This window comes from Pongo abelii, chromosome 14 (assembly GCF_028885655.2).
Source record: "Pongo abelii isolate AG06213 chromosome 14, NHGRI_mPonAbe1-v2.0_pri, whole genome shotgun sequence".
Taxonomy (NCBI): Eukaryota; Metazoa; Chordata; class Mammalia; order Primates; family Hominidae; genus Pongo; species Pongo abelii.
The window spans coordinates 20,343,390-20,365,792 of NC_071999.2; positions in this window are offsets into that span (position 1 = coordinate 20,343,390).

Genomic DNA, 22,403 nt, shown 5'->3' on the forward strand with positions numbered 1-22,403 from the left:
ACCCTGTGGAGGGGAAGGTGGGAAAGCAGCCTCTGTGATAGCATTTGGTTCATAAAAGGGAGCAAAACTCCAGTACAAGAGAAGGGCAGCCAGTTTCCCTCTGCGACTCACCTTTCCACTGGGGATCCATGCAACCCAGACTAAGGGAGAGCACTCTGTTTCTCCCAAGCCTTGGAGCTAGCACAAAAGTGGCTGAGAGATGGGGAAAGAGGAAAGGCACTCAGAAAAGCTGCAGGCATTTCCCCAGACCTGGGACTGAGAGAAGGATGCCATTTTTAATCTGGGCTCATACAAAGTCAATCATTGTTTGGTGCCTAGCAATGGTGGCCACTGCAGACACTTTAATCTTGGGGTACGAATTGGAATGCTTGCTCTGGAGCAGGGGAGCAGACTCCACAGCCAGAATTGAGTGTTGAGTGTGGAAAGTGCCCCAGCAGTAGGTGTTGGAATTAGGCTCTCTCCTCTTGCAGGACTGTAGTGGGAAGAGTGTTGCTAAAGCAGAGGTTTCTCCTAGATGGTGAGACTTGCAGCCAAGAACAGCTTTGCAACATGGAACTGGTCTGTGTGTGTCACTGCTGGGTGTCCCAGCCTGCTCCCTTGGTCAGTTGAGAGAGTGCCCCATCAGCTCCAAGAAACAGGAGGGAGGTGAACCCCATTCCCCAGGAGACCTAAACTTTGGTGAGGACCAGCCCTAAGGGAAGGAGGAATACAGCTTGCCAAGCCCACCCCTTGGGTCAAAGGAAACACGATCATGACATCAGCTGCTGAAAGGGGCACACCAAAGCCTGGAAACAGATTTAGAGAGGTGGTCATCTCTTGCCCTCTGTCCCCTTCCTAGTGCACTGCTGCAGACCCAGCAGTGGTCATCCTGTTGGGGCCCAAGGAACGTGGGCTGAAAGAGGCTGCTTCTTAGGTTTCTCCAGCAGCTCTGCCCCTGCTGAAGACTAGTACACACTGGGACAGGGTGCTTTTGACACTTTGTCACTTCTGCACCTGTCAAGGACAAGTACACAGAGGAGAAGACCCTGCAGCCAGCTGTTACTCTTAAGCACTGTCTACTGGACTGCAGCCTGAATTACACCACCAAACAAGAATACATCACCACACCAAGTCACCACAGGAGCCTATCTGCAACCAAGGAACTTGTACAGAGCCTTGGTCCTCTGAAAGTACCCAGAAATGAAGCAAATTGATCCTATACAACATATGCCACAGTCATACCCTTAAGAGAAAGAAAGAATGAAAAATTAAAAAAAAAACTCCTTCCAAATGATAGCAAATTCAACAAAAGAAGCATCAAGTCTCTCAGATGAGAAGAAACCAGCACAAGAACTCTGGCAATACAAAAAGCCAGAATGTTCCATCACCTCCAAAGGATTACACCAGCAACCTAGCAATGAGTCCTAACCAAAATGAAACATCTGAAATGACAGGTATAGTACTCAAGATATAAGTGGCAAAAAAATTCACCAAAATCCAACAGAAAGTTGAAATCCAACAACAACCCCATAACAATGATCCTGGATTTGAATGACAACATAGCTATATCGAGAAAGAACATAGCAGAGCTTCCTGAATTGAATAATTTACTATAGGAATTTCAAAAAACAGTTGGCAGCCTCAGCAACAGACTAGGCCAAGTAGAAGAAATAATTTAAGAGCTCAAAGACCAGACCTTTGAATCAACCCAGTCAGACAAAAATAAAAAAAGAATTTTAAAATAATGAACCAAACTTTTGAGAAATATAGGATTATGTAAAGGAACAAAATCTATGACTTATTGGCATTTTTTTTTTTTTTGGAGACAGAATCTCACTCTGTTACCCAGTCTGTAGTGCAGTGGCATGATCTTGGCCCACTGAAACCTCCACTTCCTGGGTTCAAGCAATTCTCATGCCTCAGCCTCCCAGGTATCTGAGATTACAGGCGTGTGCCACCATGCCTGGCTAATTTTTGTATTTTTAGTGGAGATTGGGTTTCACCATGCTGGCCAGGTAAGTCTCAAACTTCTGGTCTAGGGTGATCCTCCCACCTTGGCCTCCCAAAGTGCTGGTATTACTGGCATGAGCCACTGTGCCCGGCTGACTTATTGGCATTTCTAACAGAGAAGAAGAGAAAGTAAGCAACTTGGAAAATGTTTTTGAGGATATAATTCAGGAAAGTTTCCTCAATCTTGCTAGAGAGGACCACATGCTGATACAAGAAATCCAGAGAACTCTTGTGAGACAGTACACAAGAAGACCATCCCCAAGGCACACAGGCATCAAACTATCCCAGGTCAATGCAATAGGAAAAAATCTTAAAGGGCAGCTAGGGAAAAGGGCCATATTACTATAAATGACAATCTGTTAGATTAACAGCAGACTTTTCAGCAGAAACCTTACACAAGACAGAAGAGATTGGGGGCCTCTTTTTAGCCTCCTTAAAGAAAAGAAATGCCATCCAAGAATTTCATATTCTGCCAAACTAAGCTTCATAAATAAAGAAGAAATAAAGCTTTTCCCTTGCAAGCAATCACTAAGGGAATCTGTCAACACCAGACCTGCCCTACAATGCTTAAGGGAGTCATAAACATGGAAATGAAAGAACAATAGTCACTAACACAAAAGCACACATAAGCATATGGCCCATGAGCCTTATAACGCAACTACACAACCAAGACTATGAAGCAACTAGCTAACAACACTGCAACAGGAACAAAACCTCACAGATGATTATTAACTTTGAGTATAAATGGTCTAACTACTCCACTTAAAATACATAGAGTGGCAAATTGGATTAAAACAAAACAATACCCATCCTTCTGCTATCTTCAAGAGACCCATCTCAGATGTAATAACACCTACAGGTTCAAAGTGAAGGGATGGAGAAAGGTTTATCACACAAGTGGAAAACAAAAAAGAGTGGGGGCTGGTATGTCAGACAAAACAGACTTTAAACCAACAACAGTAAAAACAAAGAAAGGCATTACATAATGTTAAAGGGTTCAACTCAACAAGATTTGAAAATATTAAATGTATATGTACCCAACACTGGAGCACTCAGATGGATAAAACAATTACTTCTAGACCTAAGAAAAGACTTAGGTCTAGATAGCCACACAATAAGAGTGGGGACTTCAACACCCCATTAGCAGCATTAGTCAGATCATTGAGGCAGGAAACTAAGAAAGAAATTCTGGACTTAAATTGGACACTTGACCAACTTGGCTTAATGGACTTCTACAAAATACTTCATAAAACAACCACAGAATATACTTTCTTCTCATCTACACATGGAACATACTCTAAGATTGACCATATGCTTGGTCATAAAGCAAGTCTCAGTAAATTAAAAAAAAAATTGAAATCATTCCAAGCATCCTCTCTTACCACAGTGTAATAAAATTAGAAACAATAAATTAAACAACTTGCTCCCAGATTGCCTTTGGGTGAACAATGAAATTAAGACAGAAATTTAAAAATTCATTGAAACAAATAGAAACAGAGACACAATATAGCAAAACCTCTTGAGTGCAGCAAAAGCAGAGTTAAGAGGATAGTTTACAGTGCCAAATGCCTACTTCAGGAAGATACAAAGATTTCAAATTAACAACTTAATGTTTCACCTAAGGGAACTAGAAAAACAAGAACTAACTATACCCAAAGTTAGCAGAAGAAAAATAACTAAAATCAGAGAAGAATGAAATAAAATTGAACCCCCCAAACCTTGCAAAAGATCAATGAAATGAAATGCTTATTCTTCAAAAGGATAAACAAGATTGATAGACCACTAACCACATTCACAAATAAGAAAGAGAGAAATCTAAATAAGCATAATCAGAAATGACAAAAGGTGACAACACAACCAATCCCACAGAAATACAAAAGATCCTCAGAGACTACAATGATCATCCCTATGCACATGAACTAGAAAATCTAAAGGAAGTGGAATAATTTCCGGAAACACACGACCTCCCAAGATTGAACCAGGAAGAAATTGAAACTCTAAACAGATCAATGACAAGATACAACTTTAAATCAGTAATCAAAAAAAAAAAAAAAAACTACCAACAGCTGAATTCTACCAAATGTACAAAGAAGAGCCAGTACCAATTCTACTGAAGCTATTCCATAAAATCAGGGAGGAAGGATTCCTCCTCAACTCATTCTGTGAAACCAGAATCAGCCTGATGTGAAAATCTGGCAAAGAGACAACAACAAAGAAAACTACAGGCCAATATCACTGATGAACATAGATGCAAAAATCATCAATAAAATATTAGCAAACTGAATCCAGCAGCACACTAGAAAGATAATTCATCATGATCAGGTGGGTTTCATTCCAAGAATGCAAGGATGGTTCAACATATGCAAGTCCATAATTGTGATTCACCACATAAACAGAATTTAAAACAAAAATCATATGATGATCTCAATAGATATAGAAAAGTATTCAATAAAATTCAACATCTCTTTATGATAAAAACCCTTAAAAACTAGGCACAAAAGAAACATATCTCAAAATAATAAGAGCCATCTACAACAAACCCACAGCCTATGTCATACTGAATGAGCAAAAGTTGGAAGCATTCTTCCTAAGAACTGGAACAAGACAAGGATGTCCACTCTCACCACTCCTATTCAACATAGTACTAGAAGTCCTAGCCAGAGAAATTAGGCAGGAGAAAGAAATAAAAAGCATCCAGATAGGAAAAGACAAGGTCAAATTATCTCTCTCCACTGATGATATAATTCTATTCCTAGAAAACTGCAAAGATTTTTCCAAAAGATTCCTAGACCTGACTTCAGTAAGTTTCAGAACACAAAATTGACATAGAAAAATCAGTTGCATTTCTATACACAAGCTGATAAATCAATGAAGAATGAAATACCATTTACAATAGCCACAAAAATTTAAATACCTAGGAATACATCTAACCAAGGAGGTGAAAGATCTTTTATCAGAAGAACTACAAAACACTGATGAACGGAATCATAGAGGACATGAATGGAAAAACATTCCAGGCTCATGGATTGGAAGAATCAGTATCATTAAAATGTCCATACTGCCCAAAGTAATTTACAGATTTAACATAATTCCTATCAGACAAATTACCCATGTCATTTTCATAGAATTAAAAAAAAATTCTAAAATTCATAAGGAACCAAAACAGAGGCTGAATAGCTAGAGCAATCCTAAGAAAAAAGAACAAAGCCAAAGACATCACATCGCCCAACTTCAAACTATGCTGCAAGGCCACAGTAACCAAAGTATGTTACCGGTACAAAATAGACACATAGACCATTGGGACAGAATAGAGAATCCAGAAATAAAGCCTCACACCTACAATCAACTGATCTTTGACAAAGGTGACAAAAATAAACAATGGAGAACGTACTCCCTATTCAATAAATGGTGCTGGGAAAACTGGCTAGCCACACCCAGAAGAATGAAATTGGACCTCTACCCCTCACCATACACAAAAATGAACTCAGGATGGATTAAAGACTTATATGTGAGACCTCCAACTATAAAAATCCTCAAAGAAAACCTAGGAAATACTCTACTGGACATCAGCCTTGGGAAAAAATTTATGACTAAGTGCTCAAAAGCAGTTTCAACAGAAACAAAATAGACAATTGGGACCTGGTCAAATGGGAGGGTTTCTGCACAGCAAAAGACACTATCACCAGAGTAAGCAGACAACCTACAGAATGGGAGAAATTCTCAGCAAACTACGCATCTGACAAAGGACTAATATCCAGCATCTGTAAGGAACTTAAATCAACAAGCAAAAAGGAACCGCATTAAAAAGTGAACAAAGGACATGAACGGATATTTCTCAAAGGAAGACATACAAGCAGCCAACAAACATGGAAAAATGTTCCACATCACTAATCATCACAGAAATTCAAATCAAAACCACACTTAGATACCTTCTCACACCAGACAGAATAGCTATCATTAAAAAGTCAAAAAATAACAGATATTTATGAGATTGTGGGAAAAAAGGAATGCACTGTTGGTAGGAAAGTAAATTAGTCTGAATCCTGTGGAAAACAGTTTGGAGATTTTTGAAACAACTAAAAATAGAACTACAATTTGACCCAGCAATCCCATTACTGACTATATGCCCAAAAGAAAATTAATTTTTCTACCAAAAACACGCATGCACTTGTATGTTTATCTCAGTACTATTCACAATAGCAAAGAAATGGAATCAAACTCAGTGCCCATCATTGGTGGATTGGATAAGGAAAATATGGGCCATATACACCATGGAATACCAGAACACTATGCAGCTATATAAAAGAATAAAAGCATGTCCTTTGCAGCAACATGGATGTAGCTGGAGGCCATTATCCTAAGCAAATTAACACAGAAACAGAAAACCAAATACCACACGTTCTGACTAATAAGTGGGAACTAAACATTGGGTAGACATGGACATAAAGATGGAAGCAATAGACTCTGGGGACTTCAAAAGTAGGGGGGGGAGGGAGGAGGGGAGGTAAGGATTGAAAATTACCTACTGTGTACTATGTTCACTATTTGGGTGATGGGATCAAGAGAAGCCCAAACCTCAGCATCACATAACATAGCCATGTAACAAACCTTCACATGTACTCCCAAATCTCAATTTTTTAACCAGATTGAGGAAGGTGTCTCAATTGATAGAGGTTTATTTAGCCAAGTTTGAGGATGTGCCTGAGTAAAACACAAGCCACAGGAGCATCTGTGACTTGTGGTTTCCGAAGAAGGTTTTGGGAACTCAATATTTAAAGGAGGAAGAACAAGCAGGGGGAAAAAGGAGGGCAGGTAGGCAGTGAAGCAAATGCTTGCATTCTTGTGTGGCTCTGATTAGCATCAGGATATCTACATTTTACATAGGAAAGGAGGGAGCAGGGGAAACAATTATGCGTTCATCTCGCATTCAGTAAATCTTCATTTTACATAAGGTAAAGTAAGCATGTGAGTAGAGGGAGTGGAGTAGAGGAAAAGTCAATGATTCATTCATCTCAGGATAGGCAGAGGGATGATTTCTGGTCCTGACCTTGTCCCAGAACTATGAAAATAAGCTGGTAATTGAGATTGTCAGTGTGAAATTGAGCCCATTCACTTTTAGGGATAGTTTATAGGTGGGATGTGCATTCTGAAAGATTTAGGGGCTCACAGCAAATTGTGAGGGAGGACATCTGAGGAGACATGCAGCCTTCTGTCACTGTGGGAACCTGGCTTATGGATGAGGCTATGACACAGGGTTGTGAAGTTATAGCTCTATGTTTGAGAACAAGGAAGGCAGTATTGCATAACTCATTCCCAAGATTAATTTTCCCTTTGACACAGTGAGCTTGGGGTTGGTGTCTCTATTCTCTTTTCTCTCACAAAATCATATGGGAACATTCCAGAAAATGTGAAGTTCTGCACTCACTGTTAAATAAAAATGACCAGGAGAGCCATGGGTAAGCTCCCTCCTCAGTCATCAGGACCGCAACAGAGAGCTTTCCCCTGTGTGGACAGGGTCCTGAACTCTGCAGGATCCCGTGGGGACACAAGTGCCAGGATAGAGGCGTTCATTCAGCCAGGCACAGTGTCTCACCCCTGTAATGTCAGCTACCCTGGAGGCTGAGGTTGCCCTGAGGCCAGGATTTCAAGACCAGCCTGGGCAACATAGCAAGATCCCATATCTAAAAATAAAATTAGCCAGGTGTGGTGGCATGTACCTGTAATCCTAGTTACTTGGGAGGGAGGCTGAGGTGGGAGGATTGCTTGAGCCTAGGGGTTGGAGGCTACAATGAGCTAGGATTACACCACTGCACTCCAGTCTGGGCAACAGTAAGACTCCATATGTAACAACAACCAACCAGTTCTGTGTTCTGAGTGTAAATTACCATAGCCTTTGTAACAGAAATTAGGCAGCAACTTTTATCATTCAAAATGCATAAGCAATTTGGCCAAGCAATTGTACTTCTAGTTTGTTTATTTATTTATTTAGTTAGTTAGTTATTTAGTTATTTATTTATTTATTTATTTATTATTGGGACAGAGTCTCACTCTGTCCCCCAGACTGGAATGCAGTGACATGATCTCAGCTCACTGCAACCTCTGCCTCATGGGTTCAGGCAATTGTCCTACCTCAGCCTCCTGAGTAGCTGGGGCTACAAGTGCGCATCACCATACCCAGCTAATTTTTGTATTTTTTATAGAAACAGGGTTTTGCCATGTTGGCCAGGCTGGTCTCAAACTTCTGACCTCAGGTGATCCACCCACCTCAACCTCCCAAAGTGCTGGGATTACAGGCACTAGGTCCCTAATTTAGAGCCATATTCTTTAATGTCTAAAAGCCCTCTTGCATATTTATTACTGCATTGTTTGAACTTAAATATCCACAACAGGATAACAGGAAAATTAAACAGTTAATTGCACTATGGCACATCCATCTGTTAACAAAATGAAATTGATCTCTTTGTACTGTGGTGGAAAGATTTTCTGAACATAGTTCAGGTAAAAAAAAGACCACTGTTGAATAATGCTCTGGTATAACACAATGTGTTTGAAAATGTACACAATACACTGTAATATCCAATGCGTACATCTATCAAAGTAAATATATTTTATTCTAGGGTAATTATTAAAACATTAAGAAATATTCTTTAATCATATATGTTAAAACTTGTAGAAAATCAATAACATACAAGTAAAGAAGATCAAGAAGCCAAAAAAGTAATTCCAAGTATAGAAAACATGGTGAAAAGTGATGGAAGAAAACTGCAGAAATTTAAAATGCAAAATTAAAATACAGCCCTATAATTCATGATACATAATTCTTCATTGAACCCCGAATCTGTCAGGACATATGTGTGATCTTGGATAATGCATTCAACCTCCTCGACACTGAATTTTCTTGACTGTAAAATGTTTTAGAGATGTTCCTCACCGGGTTGCATGAAGCACATCCATGTGTGTTAAGGCACTTCCCATAGCATCTGTGACACAGAACAGTGGCAACTGTGCTCTTCGTGGTCCCTGCACACAGACCCACAGCAGAATGTTGTGTGGTTTTTTTTCATATAAAAGGCTTTGAAAATGTCCCACAGCTTCCTCAGTAACTGACTGTCAAAAGGGGCAGCCTTCAAAAGTAGAATTCTGGCAAATGTCTTCAAAAGACACAAAATTCTGGCAATGGGCACATTTCCCCCTCCCGCCTTGCTCTTCTGGATGGATCCATTCTCTCCCACAGCATAGTCGTTTTCTTCCACTCCACGGTAAAAATTGTCCTTCTAGTGGCAAGAGTGACGTAAGTGATATGCGGAAATTTCTTTCGAAGCCTGCTTGGAGAAGCTTCCTCTGCCTGCTTCTCTTTGGCCACCTCCAGGGCTGCTCTGTCATCCACAACAGCATGGACCTCACTGCAGTCACTCTGGAAGCTTCCCTCTAAAGGAAGCTTGTGCAGGAAACATCATGCATCGAGCAGCATGGGGACAGGGGCTGGCCAGCTGGGCAGGGCTCACACTCCTGACACCCAGACTCCAGGATACTCCTCTGTCCCCACCCAGGGCAGATCCCTGCCCTAAAAGTTTTCCCTCTCATGTCCAGCAAATGCTGCATGGAGCCCTAGAATTCCATGTGGAAAGCTAGGAAGAGGGAGGGCTGAAATGAGGATGTAATCACCCTTTCCAAAGAGGTCAGTCCAGTACTACCCTGTGCCTCTGGGCAAGCTCTCCAGGCTGAGGGAACAGGAGCAGGGGTTATGTTGGGTGAAGGTGGAAATGAGGGACCTCCCAGGAAGTGTAGAATATTCCACTACGGACACCTCATACCCTTCCAGGATTAGACCTTGAGGCCTGGAGATCCCCAGGCAATTAGTATTGAAGGTCGAAAGGCCAATGACAGGAATAGGAAGGCCCACTGTGTCATTCACAAAGCACTTCCAAACCCATCACCACAGGTGACCGTCACAACAACCTGTGAGACCTGCAGGGCAGGGGCTCTCACAAAGGGGGTGTTGGGTATGTCAAGATTTTAATACCTTCTCCAAGTCAGGCTCAGAAAATGCTGTCCCAGCACTGACCTATATTCCCTATGCTTCCTCCCACAAAACAGCTTAGGGTGACTGCCAACTTGTGGGCAGAGACCCTCACTTTCCATTCCCCATGAGGGGCTGTGCAGTGGGGAGGACAAGGCTCCCTCCTCTGACTCTCTTCTCCAAGACCCTGTTTTCTGAGGAAGGTCACTCTGGGAACTATTGGCCTCTGCAGATGGGGGCCGGGACCATGTGGAAAGCTGACGTGAAGGTCACACCTGGCAGGGACCAGCGCTGGAGGGCAAACCTCACCTTTAAAAACTCACACTTTTTATTTTAAATTTATTTTTATTTTTAATTTCTATGAGTACATAGTAGGTGTATATATTTATGGGGTACATGAGATAGTTTGACACAGGCATGCAATGTGTAATAATCCCATCAGGGTAAATGGGGCATTCATCACCTCAAGCAAGGGAAATGCCAGATGCTTATAAAACCATCAGATCACATGAGAACTCATTTACTATCATGAGAACAGCATGGGGGAAACTGCCGCCATGATTCAGTTACCTCTCACTGGGTCCCTCCCATGACACATGAGGCTTATGGAAATTACAGTTCAAGATGAGGTTTGGGTGGCAACACAGCCAAACCATATCACCTTATAAAATGAATAATGTGAAAATAGCAGTGGGCCTGAGGCCTGGCACCTGTCCTGTGATGCCCCCTCTTGGGGAGGGCCTGGCTTCTGTGCCATGAAGAAACTTCCCTGTGCTTCCTGTGGGCTTGGGGTGAGCCAGGTCCTCCTGGGGGAGCTGGGCACTGTGGGACAGGAAGGTCCCTGCACTGCGGTCTCCATTTGCCTCCTTACCCCATCAATGAAACACCAGAGGGGCCAACACAACAAACCTCAATGCATGGCCCTTCCTTGATCATAGGTGTGCAGGGCCCCCTGAGCTGCCCTGGGGCAGAACACTGGGCAGTGGCCAGTGCTTCCTCAACAACTCCCCCATGCACAGATGCCTGGTGGACACACTTCCTTTAACCCTGCTCAGCTGGAGCTCAGCCCTCCTCCTAGTACCTCTGCCTCCTCCTCCAGGGCAGGAAAAGAAAACCCAACTCCAAACCCATGGAGAATCCCCATCTTGGGTGAGGCCCTGACTGAGACTCAGCCTCTTGTCAGCCCCTCGAGGAGCTCCATCTTTCCCTGTTTCCCTGCCCCATGGGACCCTGGGCCTCTGGGAAAGAGTTGAGAGTGTCGTCCGCTCAGCAGGTACCGCATGATCTTTGGGAAGGATTTGTGTTATACCTGCTCCTGGTGGGATAGGAGCCTCTGGAGCTGGGCAGTATTTGGGCTGCAGAAAACTGAGAAGCCCCTGACCCATCATGCATCAGAGCCCGCCCTCTAGATGTGGAGCCGTCAGCTGGAAGAGCTGGGCAGTGGCAGGGGACCCGTGACCCTGAGGCCTTCCTCCCTTCCATCAGGTGACCCTACCATGTGGCCTCAGCTCTAGGGAGGTGGGCCCTAGCTGGAGGCACTGCACAGCAGCATCCTGGGTAGAGGTGCCAGGAGGGCAGGCCTGCCTGAGGCTGTGAGGCAGGGCTGAGGCAGGCAGTGGCCAGTGGAGGGAATGGGGTGGGTGCTGAGGGGCTACATGGCCATCTCCTAGACATGGGGTCGGGCTGGGGGACATGGGATGGGCAGACACTGCCATCTAGACTTCATTGGCCCATCTGTGGGCTGGGAGGGCAGCTGGGAATGTGGCCAGCTGGGAAGTAGGAGGACTCTTGGGGAAGTGACAGTCACCTGCATGAACTCAGGGCTAGAGGGCTGTGGCTCTGGGACACACAGGGTGGCCAGGGGGAGGCTGCAGTGCCCTCTGCTGTTGGGGATGAAAGGTGTCTGCCTTGAAGTGAAAGGGTCCCTGTTCAGCTCTGGGCTCCTGTGGGACCCTCAGCAGGGATGCCCTGAAGCCTCCTAAAAAGCTGGAATGCAAGGAAAGTGCCTTGCCTGGATGTCAGGATCACCCAGCCAGGGTGGCCTTCCCATGACCTGGCTGTGTGTGGCCCTGGGGGTTGCTGTCTCCCTACCCTGCAGGGAGTGCCTCTCCTCGGCCATTAGCTGATCCAGTGCCCAGAAGGTGTCTTCCTCTGGCAGATACAGGAGGAGGATGGCAGTTAGGCAGCTCATGTCCCTGTGGTAGCCCACCTCCTGCAAGAGCCAGAGTCACCATGGAAGCATGTCACCTGAGAGGGCTGAGGCCATCTGGGAGGACTCATGTCACTTGAGAGGACAGAGGTCACCTGGGAGACCTCCCTCAAGCCCTAGGGGATTTAGGGTGCAGACTCTGCACCCCTCCCCTGACCCTGGGCATGAGGACTAAGCAAGTCCCCCAGAACTCAGTTGAAAAGGGACCTGGAGGGACTTCTGCAGTGAGTGTCCAAACTCACATGGTCCAAAGGGGCATGGGCAAGGATCATTCACGTCCCCTATCCTGGGCCAGGCTGGGAAGGCCAGTGTGCCAGGCCTGGGGCATCACCTGTGAACTGCACCCACCACAAGGGCAGGCAGTGGGCCACTGATCACCACACAATGGGTCCTGTGATGGCCCAGGGGCTGCCTGACAGGCACAGGAGGGTGGCTGGGTCCAGACCCCATGTGAGCAGCCCATGGAGTGATCTCAGTGGCTCTCCCTGCCTGGAATGGTCTGGGAAGTGAGGGCCAAGCAGGAACAGCCACCTGGGTGACCTCCTCCCTGTCTACTGTGCTCCTACGTGGTTAAGGCAAAGGGGAAATTGGATCCCTGACAGGTTTCCAATAAAAAGTCTTCCTCAGGATGCAAACTCATTTCATGAAAAGAGCCTGTCCCCATCAGACACCTCAGCAACTTGTCAAACATGTCTCCTGCAAGGACTATCCTGTGTGCAACACTGCTAAGCTCCTTGTTTGGGGCAACACCAGGAGGGGAGGGTCATTTCTTCTTCTGAGACATGGTGGTTGAGTCCAGGTGACATCAACAGTCTGGGCCCTGACCCCTTTCCATCTCAGCGGGACCCCTTGAAACACCAGCTTCCCTTCCTTGATTGGGTGTCCATGCCAGCAGTTCTACCTACTACGTTATTACAGCCAGATCAGGATAAATGTCCTCTCTCTGGAATAAATGCAATGACCACTGTTCTTTGAGCATTATTTATCTTAAATTATTGTTTTAATTAGAAATATATCTAACTTATATTAGCCAAATTTCCTTTCAATGTAACCAAATTTCTTTTAAGTGAAAATTAAATATTTACCTTCTGCTATCAAGCATTCTATGAATACAAAATATTTATTGTTTTCAACTTTAGAAGAAATTGAAAATGTCTACATGCTACTAATCTAAAAATACAGGCTCTAGGTTTATATGGTGTTAACCTTTCTTCCAAAATTTAAGGAATAGATATTTAAATGCCATCTACTTTGTTTTAAAATACATAAAATGTTTTAAGGTTTTGACCTCAAAATTTACAGTAGCACAGCTACTCCGTAATGAATAAACCACAGAATAAAAACAAAGAAAGATTCTACAGACCAGTCTAACCAACAATACAATTATAAACTAGTGGTTCAAATAACAAAAACCAATTTCAATGACAAATGCATGGTATGAAAACCCCGCAAAGGTCAAGTCAAATATATTATACTTGAATGAAATTATGAGTTGAGAGTAGGAAATCTATGTTTAACCAAACAAATTAAATAATGTTTATGAGGAAATTATACTGCTAATGTTTTATTATTTGGCAAGCTATTCAGTGGAACACAAAGATATTCTTAATGAAGTCAAAAATATATTTTAAAATGTTACTGAAGTGGATTAAAAAATAATGAGGACATGAATAACTTTTAAAAGTATTCAGGGATGAAGAGAGAAAAATAAATTTCATACATACATAAAATATATTTAAAAAGTTGTGTTTTTTGGTTGCTCGAATAAAGGGAGCAGATATTTAAATTCCATGCCTTTCATTTTAAAGTTTAGAAAATGCTTATAGCTTTCCACACTGACATTTATACTAACACAGTTAATCTAATCGAGTGATAACAAAATCAAAACAAGCAGAATTCTCTTGACCAATCTATTTTTTTTATTGTAATTATTATTATTATTATTATTATTATTATTATACTTTAGGTTTTATGGTACATGTGCCCAATGTGCAGTAAGTTACATATGTATACATGTGCCATGCTGGTGCACTGCACCCACCACCTCGTCATCTAGCATTAGGTATATCTCCCAATGTTATCCCTCCCCCCTCCCCCCAACCCACAACAGTCCCTGAAGTGTGATGTTCCCCTTCCTGTGTCCATGTGTTCTCATTGTTCAATTCCCACCTATGAGTGAGAATATGCGGTGTTTGGTTTTTTGTTCTTGCGATAGTTTACTGAGAATGATGATTTCCAATTTCATCCATGTCCCTACAAAGGACATGAACTCATCATTTCTTATGGCTGCATAGTATTCCATGGTGTAGATGTGCCACATTTTCTTAATCCAGTCTATCATTGTTGGACATTTGGGTTGGTTCCAAGTCTTTGCTATTGTGAATAATGCGGCAATAAACATACGTGTGCATGTGTCTTTATAGCAGCATGATTTATAGTCCTTTGGGTATATACCCAGTAATGGGATGGCTGGGTCGAATGGAATTTCTAGTTCTAGATCCCTGAGGAATCGCCACACTGACTTCCACAAGGGTCGAACTAGTTTACAGTCCCACCAACAGTGTAAAAGTGTTCCTATTTCTCCACATCCTCTCCAGCACCTGTTGTTTCCTGACTTTTTAATGATCGCCATTCTAACTGGTGTGAGATGGTATCTCATTGTGGTTTTGATTTGCATTTCTCTGATGGCCAGTGATGGTGAGCATTTTTTCATGTGTCTTTTGGCTGCATAAATGTTGACCAATCTATTTTCTTGATTTTTAAAAGTAAATGTACTCTCAAAGAAACAAAACTATTATTCGTGGATTCTGTTATTTGAAAATATTTACTGATCATTTACCTTACACCAAGTGATCTCCAGCTCATGGAAAAATATGTAAAGTTGCCCAGCTTCATTAAGCTTAAACTCTTCTGAAGGAGAAAAGAAGCAATGGAGTAGGGACATTAAAGCAGGAGTGTGGTGATATGGCTGAGACTTCTACTCGTACACTGTGGTAGCTGTGTGGAGAATGGATTGAAAAAAGGGCAATGACAAAAGCTTAAATTAGTATCAAATATGGCAATCCTATAATTTTAAGGGTCCTTGAAATAAGAATGTATAGTAGTTCTCATTATTTCCCCAAGAAATCTCTGCACTTGGCCTTGTGAGGGAAGCGCTATAGTTACCAAGTGGTGGCGGTGGGAAGGTGAATTTGAAACAACATTTGGAATTACTACGCTTTAAAGGTAAAGCTGGCAGGAATTCCATACACATCAGATCTGAAAATATGTGTGGGTGTGTATGTGTGTGTGTGTGTCTGTGTGTGTTTGTGTGTGTGTGAAGCAGGGAGAGAGAGCAAGAGTGAGAGTGAGCAAGAGAGAGAGGAGAGAGAGGCAGAGAATCAGACAGATACAGAAAGAGAGTGACAGAGCTACAAAAACAGAATTAAAAGGGGACACCAAGAATATTGAGCTGAGAAACTATAAAATGGGAGTTGCCATTAAACAGAATGGGGAAGAGCAAATTTGGGGAGTTTCAGTGGCTCCATATAGACACATTAATTCTGAGATTCCTAACTGACATCCACGTGGATAAGTCAGGGAGTGTTGGGTGTAGTGTCCAGTGTTTAGGTGTAATATGAAATATCAGGAAATTAATGACACAAAAATTAGTAAGAAAGCAAAGATAAGAAAGATAAGAAGTCAAAGTCCTGAGCCTAATGGTCCTCTAACATTTAAAAAATTGTAAAGATGAAACCTGCAAAAAAGGACTAGGGGTAATTATCAAAAACATGGTGGGGGGAAAGTAGGTTAAGTGTTCTGGAATTCTATAAAAAAAGTTTTACAAAGAGAAGGTGGAGATCAACTGTGTGAAATGCTGCTGATATATAAATTAAGACAAAGGCTGAGGATTTATGGTTCAATTTATAATTTAACAATATGGATCGCACTTATGTTTTGATACGAGCAGCTTCATTGGAGTGAGTAGGTGAGAAACCATATTGGAGTGGTTGCTGAAATGAAAGTCTGATCTCTGGATTCTTAAGGAAAAATTTTATTGGACTGCAGAGGCATAAATTGGATTTTTAATTCTGGAGTCAGGATGTGCTCAGTAAACATGTGCCAATCAATGCCTCCTCACATTTTTTTTTTTTAGCTAGGTATTCTGTTATCTTTTAATAATATAATAATTACCTGAAAAACCTACACCCATTTTGCAGCAAATCACCATGACACATGTATACCTATTTAACAAACCTGCATGTTCTGCACATTTATCCCAGAACTTAAAGTATGTATATATATATATATATATATATATATATATATATATATATATGTATAAAGAAAAAGAAAACCCAGCCAAGTGTGGTGGCTCATGACTGTAATCCCAGCGCTTTTGGAGGCTGAGACAGGTGGACCATCTGAGGTCAGGATTGAGAACAGCCTGGCCAACATGGTGAAACATTGTCTTTACTAAAAATACAAAAATTAGCTGGGTGTGGTGGGGGGCACCTGTACTCCCAGCTACTTGAGAGGCCAAGGCAGGAGAATCACATGAACCTGGAAGGCAAAGACTGCAGTGAGCTAAGATCATGCCACAGCACTACAGCCTGGGTGACAGGGTGAGACTGTCTCAAAAAGAAAAACAAATACAAAAAAACACCCATTTAATTGGGAAACGTTATAAAGACTGATACTAGAGGTTGTTGGAGGGGAGTTTGTACCACAAAATATTGTGTGAGTTGCCGATGGATAAGTAAGATGGTAAAATGCCTTTGAAAAACTGACCATACCTGCTATACTTAAATATTCAGATACCAAACATCCAGAAATTCCATCTTGTCATTTATTTCCACAAGAAAAAACAAGAGACTTGTATTAAAATATCCATTTCTATTAAAAATAATCACACTAGTTTTCCTGAAATTTTTTTATTAATAGCTCTTGTTTTCATCAGTACAACTTCTAATATACATGTGTATATATACTTAATATATGTATATATATACACATATACATATATAATATACATTATATATTATATATTATATATATTTATACATATCATTATATATTATATATTTATATATTATTATATATCATATATCATATATAATGTATATTATATATGATACTATATATACTATATAATAGTATATAGTATATATAATACATATAATAGTATATAGTATACATAATACATATAATAGTATATAGTATATATAATACATATAATAGTATATATTATATGTATTACATATAATAGTATATATTATATGTATTACATATAATAGTATATATTATATGTAATCCATATAATAGTATATATTATATGTAATCCATATAATAGTATATATTATATGTAATCCATATAATAGTATATATTATATGTAATCCATATAATAGTATATATTATATGTAATCCATATAATAGTATATATTATATGTAATCCATATAATAGTATATATTATATGTAATCCATATAATAGTATATATTATATGTAATCCATATAATAGTATATATTATATGTAATCCATATAATAGTATATATTATATGTAATCCATATAATAGTATATATTATATGTAATCCATATAATAGTATATATTATATGTAATCCATATAATAGTATATATTATATGTAATCCATATAATAGTATATATTATATGTAATACATATAATAGTATATATAATACATATAATACATATAATATTATATATCATGTATGACATATAATATATAATATATAATAAATATTTATTAGATATTATATATTATATATATTTATTATATAATATATATAATATAATATCATATATTATATATAATATATTATATATGATATATAATATATTATATATCATATATAATATATAATATGTATTATATTTATTACATATTATATATATTATAATATATTATATAATATATATTATATATAATATATATTATATAATATATAGTATATAATATATTACATAATATATTATATATTATATAGTATATAATGTATTATATATTATATAATATATTATATATTATATATTATATAATATATTATATACTATATATTATATAATATATTATATATAATATATTATATAATATATATTATATATAATACAACATATAATATATAAATATATTATATATTTATTTATTATAGTTTATTATATTTTATATATTTATAAATATATTTATATATTTTATATATTTATAAATATATTTATATATTTTATATATTTATAAATATATTTATATATTTTATTTATACATTTATATATATTTATAAATATATTTTATATATTATGTTTATTTATTATAATTTATTATAATAAATAATTATATATTATATATTATATATAATATATTATATACATAAACATATACACATATGTATATATGTATTATATACATATTATATATGTATTATATATATAAAATATATTATATATTTATATATAACATATATTATATACATATGTGTACATATAACATATATACACATATGTATATATACATATATACATTATATATGCAAATACATATATGTATATGTATAATATACATATATATCTGTGTTATATATACATATATAATATATAATATATTACATAATATATGTAGCCTATAATAATATATAATATATAATATATATAATATAATAGAATATATAATATATAATATAGTTTATTATATATATAACATGTATATATGTATATATTAGACAGATATATATGTATATTCTACATATACATATGTGTATATATACACATATGTATATATGTTATATATACGCACATATGTATATATGTTATATATATATACGCGTATGTATATATGTTATATATACACGTATATGTATGTATGTTATATATACACGCATATGTATGTATGTTATATATACGCATATGTATGTATGTTATATATACGCATATGTATGTATGTTATACGCATATGTGTGTATGTTATATATACGCATATGTGTGTATGTTATATATATACGCATATGTATGGATGGATATATCCATACCATATGTATGGATGGATATATCCATACCATATGTATGGATGGATATATCCATACCATATGTATGGATGGATATATCCATACCATATGTATGGATGGATATATCCATACCATATGTATGGATGGATATATCCATACCATATGTATGGATGGATATATCCATACCATATGTATGGAATGGATATATCCATACCATATGTATGGATGGATATACCCATACATATGTATGGATGGATATACCCATACCATATGTATGGATGGATATACCCATACCATATGTATGGATGGATATACACATACTATATGTATGGATGGATATACACATACTATATGTATGGATGGATATATACATAATATATGTATATATATTAGGCAGAGTTTTGCTCTTGTTGCCCAGGCTGGAGAGGAATGGTGCAATCTCGGCTCACTGCCACTTCCACCTCCCGGTTTCAAGCGATTGTTCTGCCTCTGCCTCCCGAGTAGCTGGGACTACAGGCATGTGCCACCATCCTCGGCTAATTTTGTATTTTGTTAGAGATGGGGTTTCACCATGTTGGTCAGGCTGGTCTTGAACTCCTAACCTCAGGTTATCCACCTGCCTCGGCCTCCCAAAGTGCTGGGATAACAGGTGTGAGCCACTGTGCCCGGCCTATTTTGAATTTTTTAATGTACCACACTCTAAGAACACATATTTTAAATCAATTTGTACATTCAGTGCCTAGAACAAAACCAGCATTTTGTAGATTCCAAGGAATTATTTGTGGTATAAATGGTGAGTAACTTAAATAAGTTATTATTTATAACATCTATATACAAACAATATATTACCTCAGAATACAGTGATAACATTTTTTATGTATAAAATGATTTCAATCTCAGTTAAATATTTTTTGCATGAGTTATTGTCATATACAGATGGTCACATCGTTTTGTTTATATGAAAATGTCTGTAACTACTATGGACATTTTTGTTACTTAAGCCTTTTGGTCTTGCTGCCGTAGCAAATACTGTGCCTCTTAAGAACATGAACCTGTTTTACTTCATTTTTTAGCAGATTTCTTAATGAAATATATACCATACTATTTTGTTTAACACATAAGCAGACACCCTGTCAGAAGCAAAGAGACATCTACTCCACAATTACCACCCATCCCTCTGCTAATGTGGCTGCTGAAGATTTTACCTAGAGCAGAGGACTTTTGTGTTCAACCTAAGCACTTTATATCCTTTATTTTCAATTGGGTAGGAGATAAAATAATTCAGCAGCAATAAAAGTCACACTTCTTAAAGTTGCAGTCTCACCAATGTACCACAATGTAGCAGTCTGTCTTGTGAGGTATCACCTGGAGTTCTTCATCTCACCACCAAGATGATTAAGGAACAGGGACACACGGGTGAGGTTGGAGTGAAAGTTAAATAAGCAAAAGGGGGAGGCTCTGTGCAGCAGACAAGGGGGTCCGAGTGGATTGCCATTTTTACAGTTGAATCAAAAAGCTTTTATAAGAAACTCCTCTCAGCTATGTATAAAACTGTCTGCACAATTCCCTTTCTATGTCCAGCTGTGTGTATGTCTCTAGTCAAGCACAAAGTGGGCTTCTTTTGTTTCTATAACTGGGTTTGTTTTAGGTAAGCCCCCCTCCTCCCTATGCAAGTTCCCACAGAGGCCACCATGTACATGCCTGAAAAAGGGAGGAAAATTTTTCCTGGGAGCTTGCCAATTACACAAAGGACAGAAGGCCTCTATGCTGGACCCTGCATGCTTATCTGTTCAGGGCTTATCTGTAGGTGCAGTAGTTGTGATTTTTCAGGCAGACAGCTTCCCTGAGGACCAGTCTCTTACTTGTTTACTCAACTAATTTTCCTTTCCTTCTCCCTCAACATTATGCAGCAAAACAGAGTACACTTCTCTTTCCCAGGAAATCAGTGTTGGTACTCCACTCTGAATACTTGTATTATTGGATTTCTTAGAAAAAAAATATTTGGGATCATAATTTAGATGCCATCAAACAATGAACAAAAATATGCTACTTTGTTTCCCTTCTCTTCTCTTGTTACCAGACAATAGCTAGTTTTCTTTTCTCTCCAACTCCTATTTTCTGTGCTTCTACCTGATTTTTAAAAAAACTTCTATACATTTCCAATCTTAGTATAGCAGATGTTAAATATGTGGTCAAACTACATACATAAGAAGAGTTGAATTATATAATTATATTTAAGCATTTTAAAATAACTCCCCTTCAGTTTGTTTTGCAGTTATTTTACATAATCAAATGTCTTCCTGATATACATCCCAACCCAGTGGTTGTCAAGCTCTGCTTTGTTTTCTAATTGCATCAGAATTATCCACAATTCTTTTTTTTTTTTTTTTTTGAGATGGAGTCTTACTGTTGCCCGGGCTGGAGTGCAGTGGCATGATCTCAGCTCACTGTCATCTCTGCCTCCCTGATTCAAGTGATTCTCTTGCCTCAGCATCCCAAGTAGCTGGGACTACAGGTGTGCACCACCATGCCTGGCTAATTTTTGTATTTTTAGTAGAGATGAGGTTTCACCATGTTGGCCAGGCTGGTTTTGAATTCCTGACCTCTAGTGATCCACTGCCTGGGCCTCTCAAAGTAAGAGTTATCCAAAATTCTTATGATAAATATGGGTAAATCAGCACAACTCAAGATTTAAGAAATAAAAATTTCCAAGAGAAGAACCCCAGGATTATGCATTGAAAATGTCTCCCTCAGGTGGTTCTGATGTGATATGTGGTCTGAGTTTAAAATGCAAGGAAAATTACCTTCCCTGCCCTCCAGTTGGCCCTTATGTCCAGATGTCCCTCTTCCCCTTTCTTACTGTGCTCTCTCCTTCTGTGCCTTTGTTCTATTCTCCCTCCACTTCTCATCCAGATGTCAAGCCCTCTTCCATCAATTGTCCTAAAACTCCAAATGGTCAGTTGCCTCTAAACTTCCCTCTGTCCCATGAACAAGTTATGCAGGCAAATGTAGAATTTAAGCTTGGACCAAGCTGAATCAAGAGCTGCAATTAAAGATTTCCCTAAGCCCAGAGGGGACCAGCAAATATGTATAGAAGATTTTGGATTTCCTCTGAATGCATAAGGCTCTGACTAACCTGACGCTATAGACCAAATGTTATTGTCCCCCTCAAATTCAAGTGTTGAAATCTA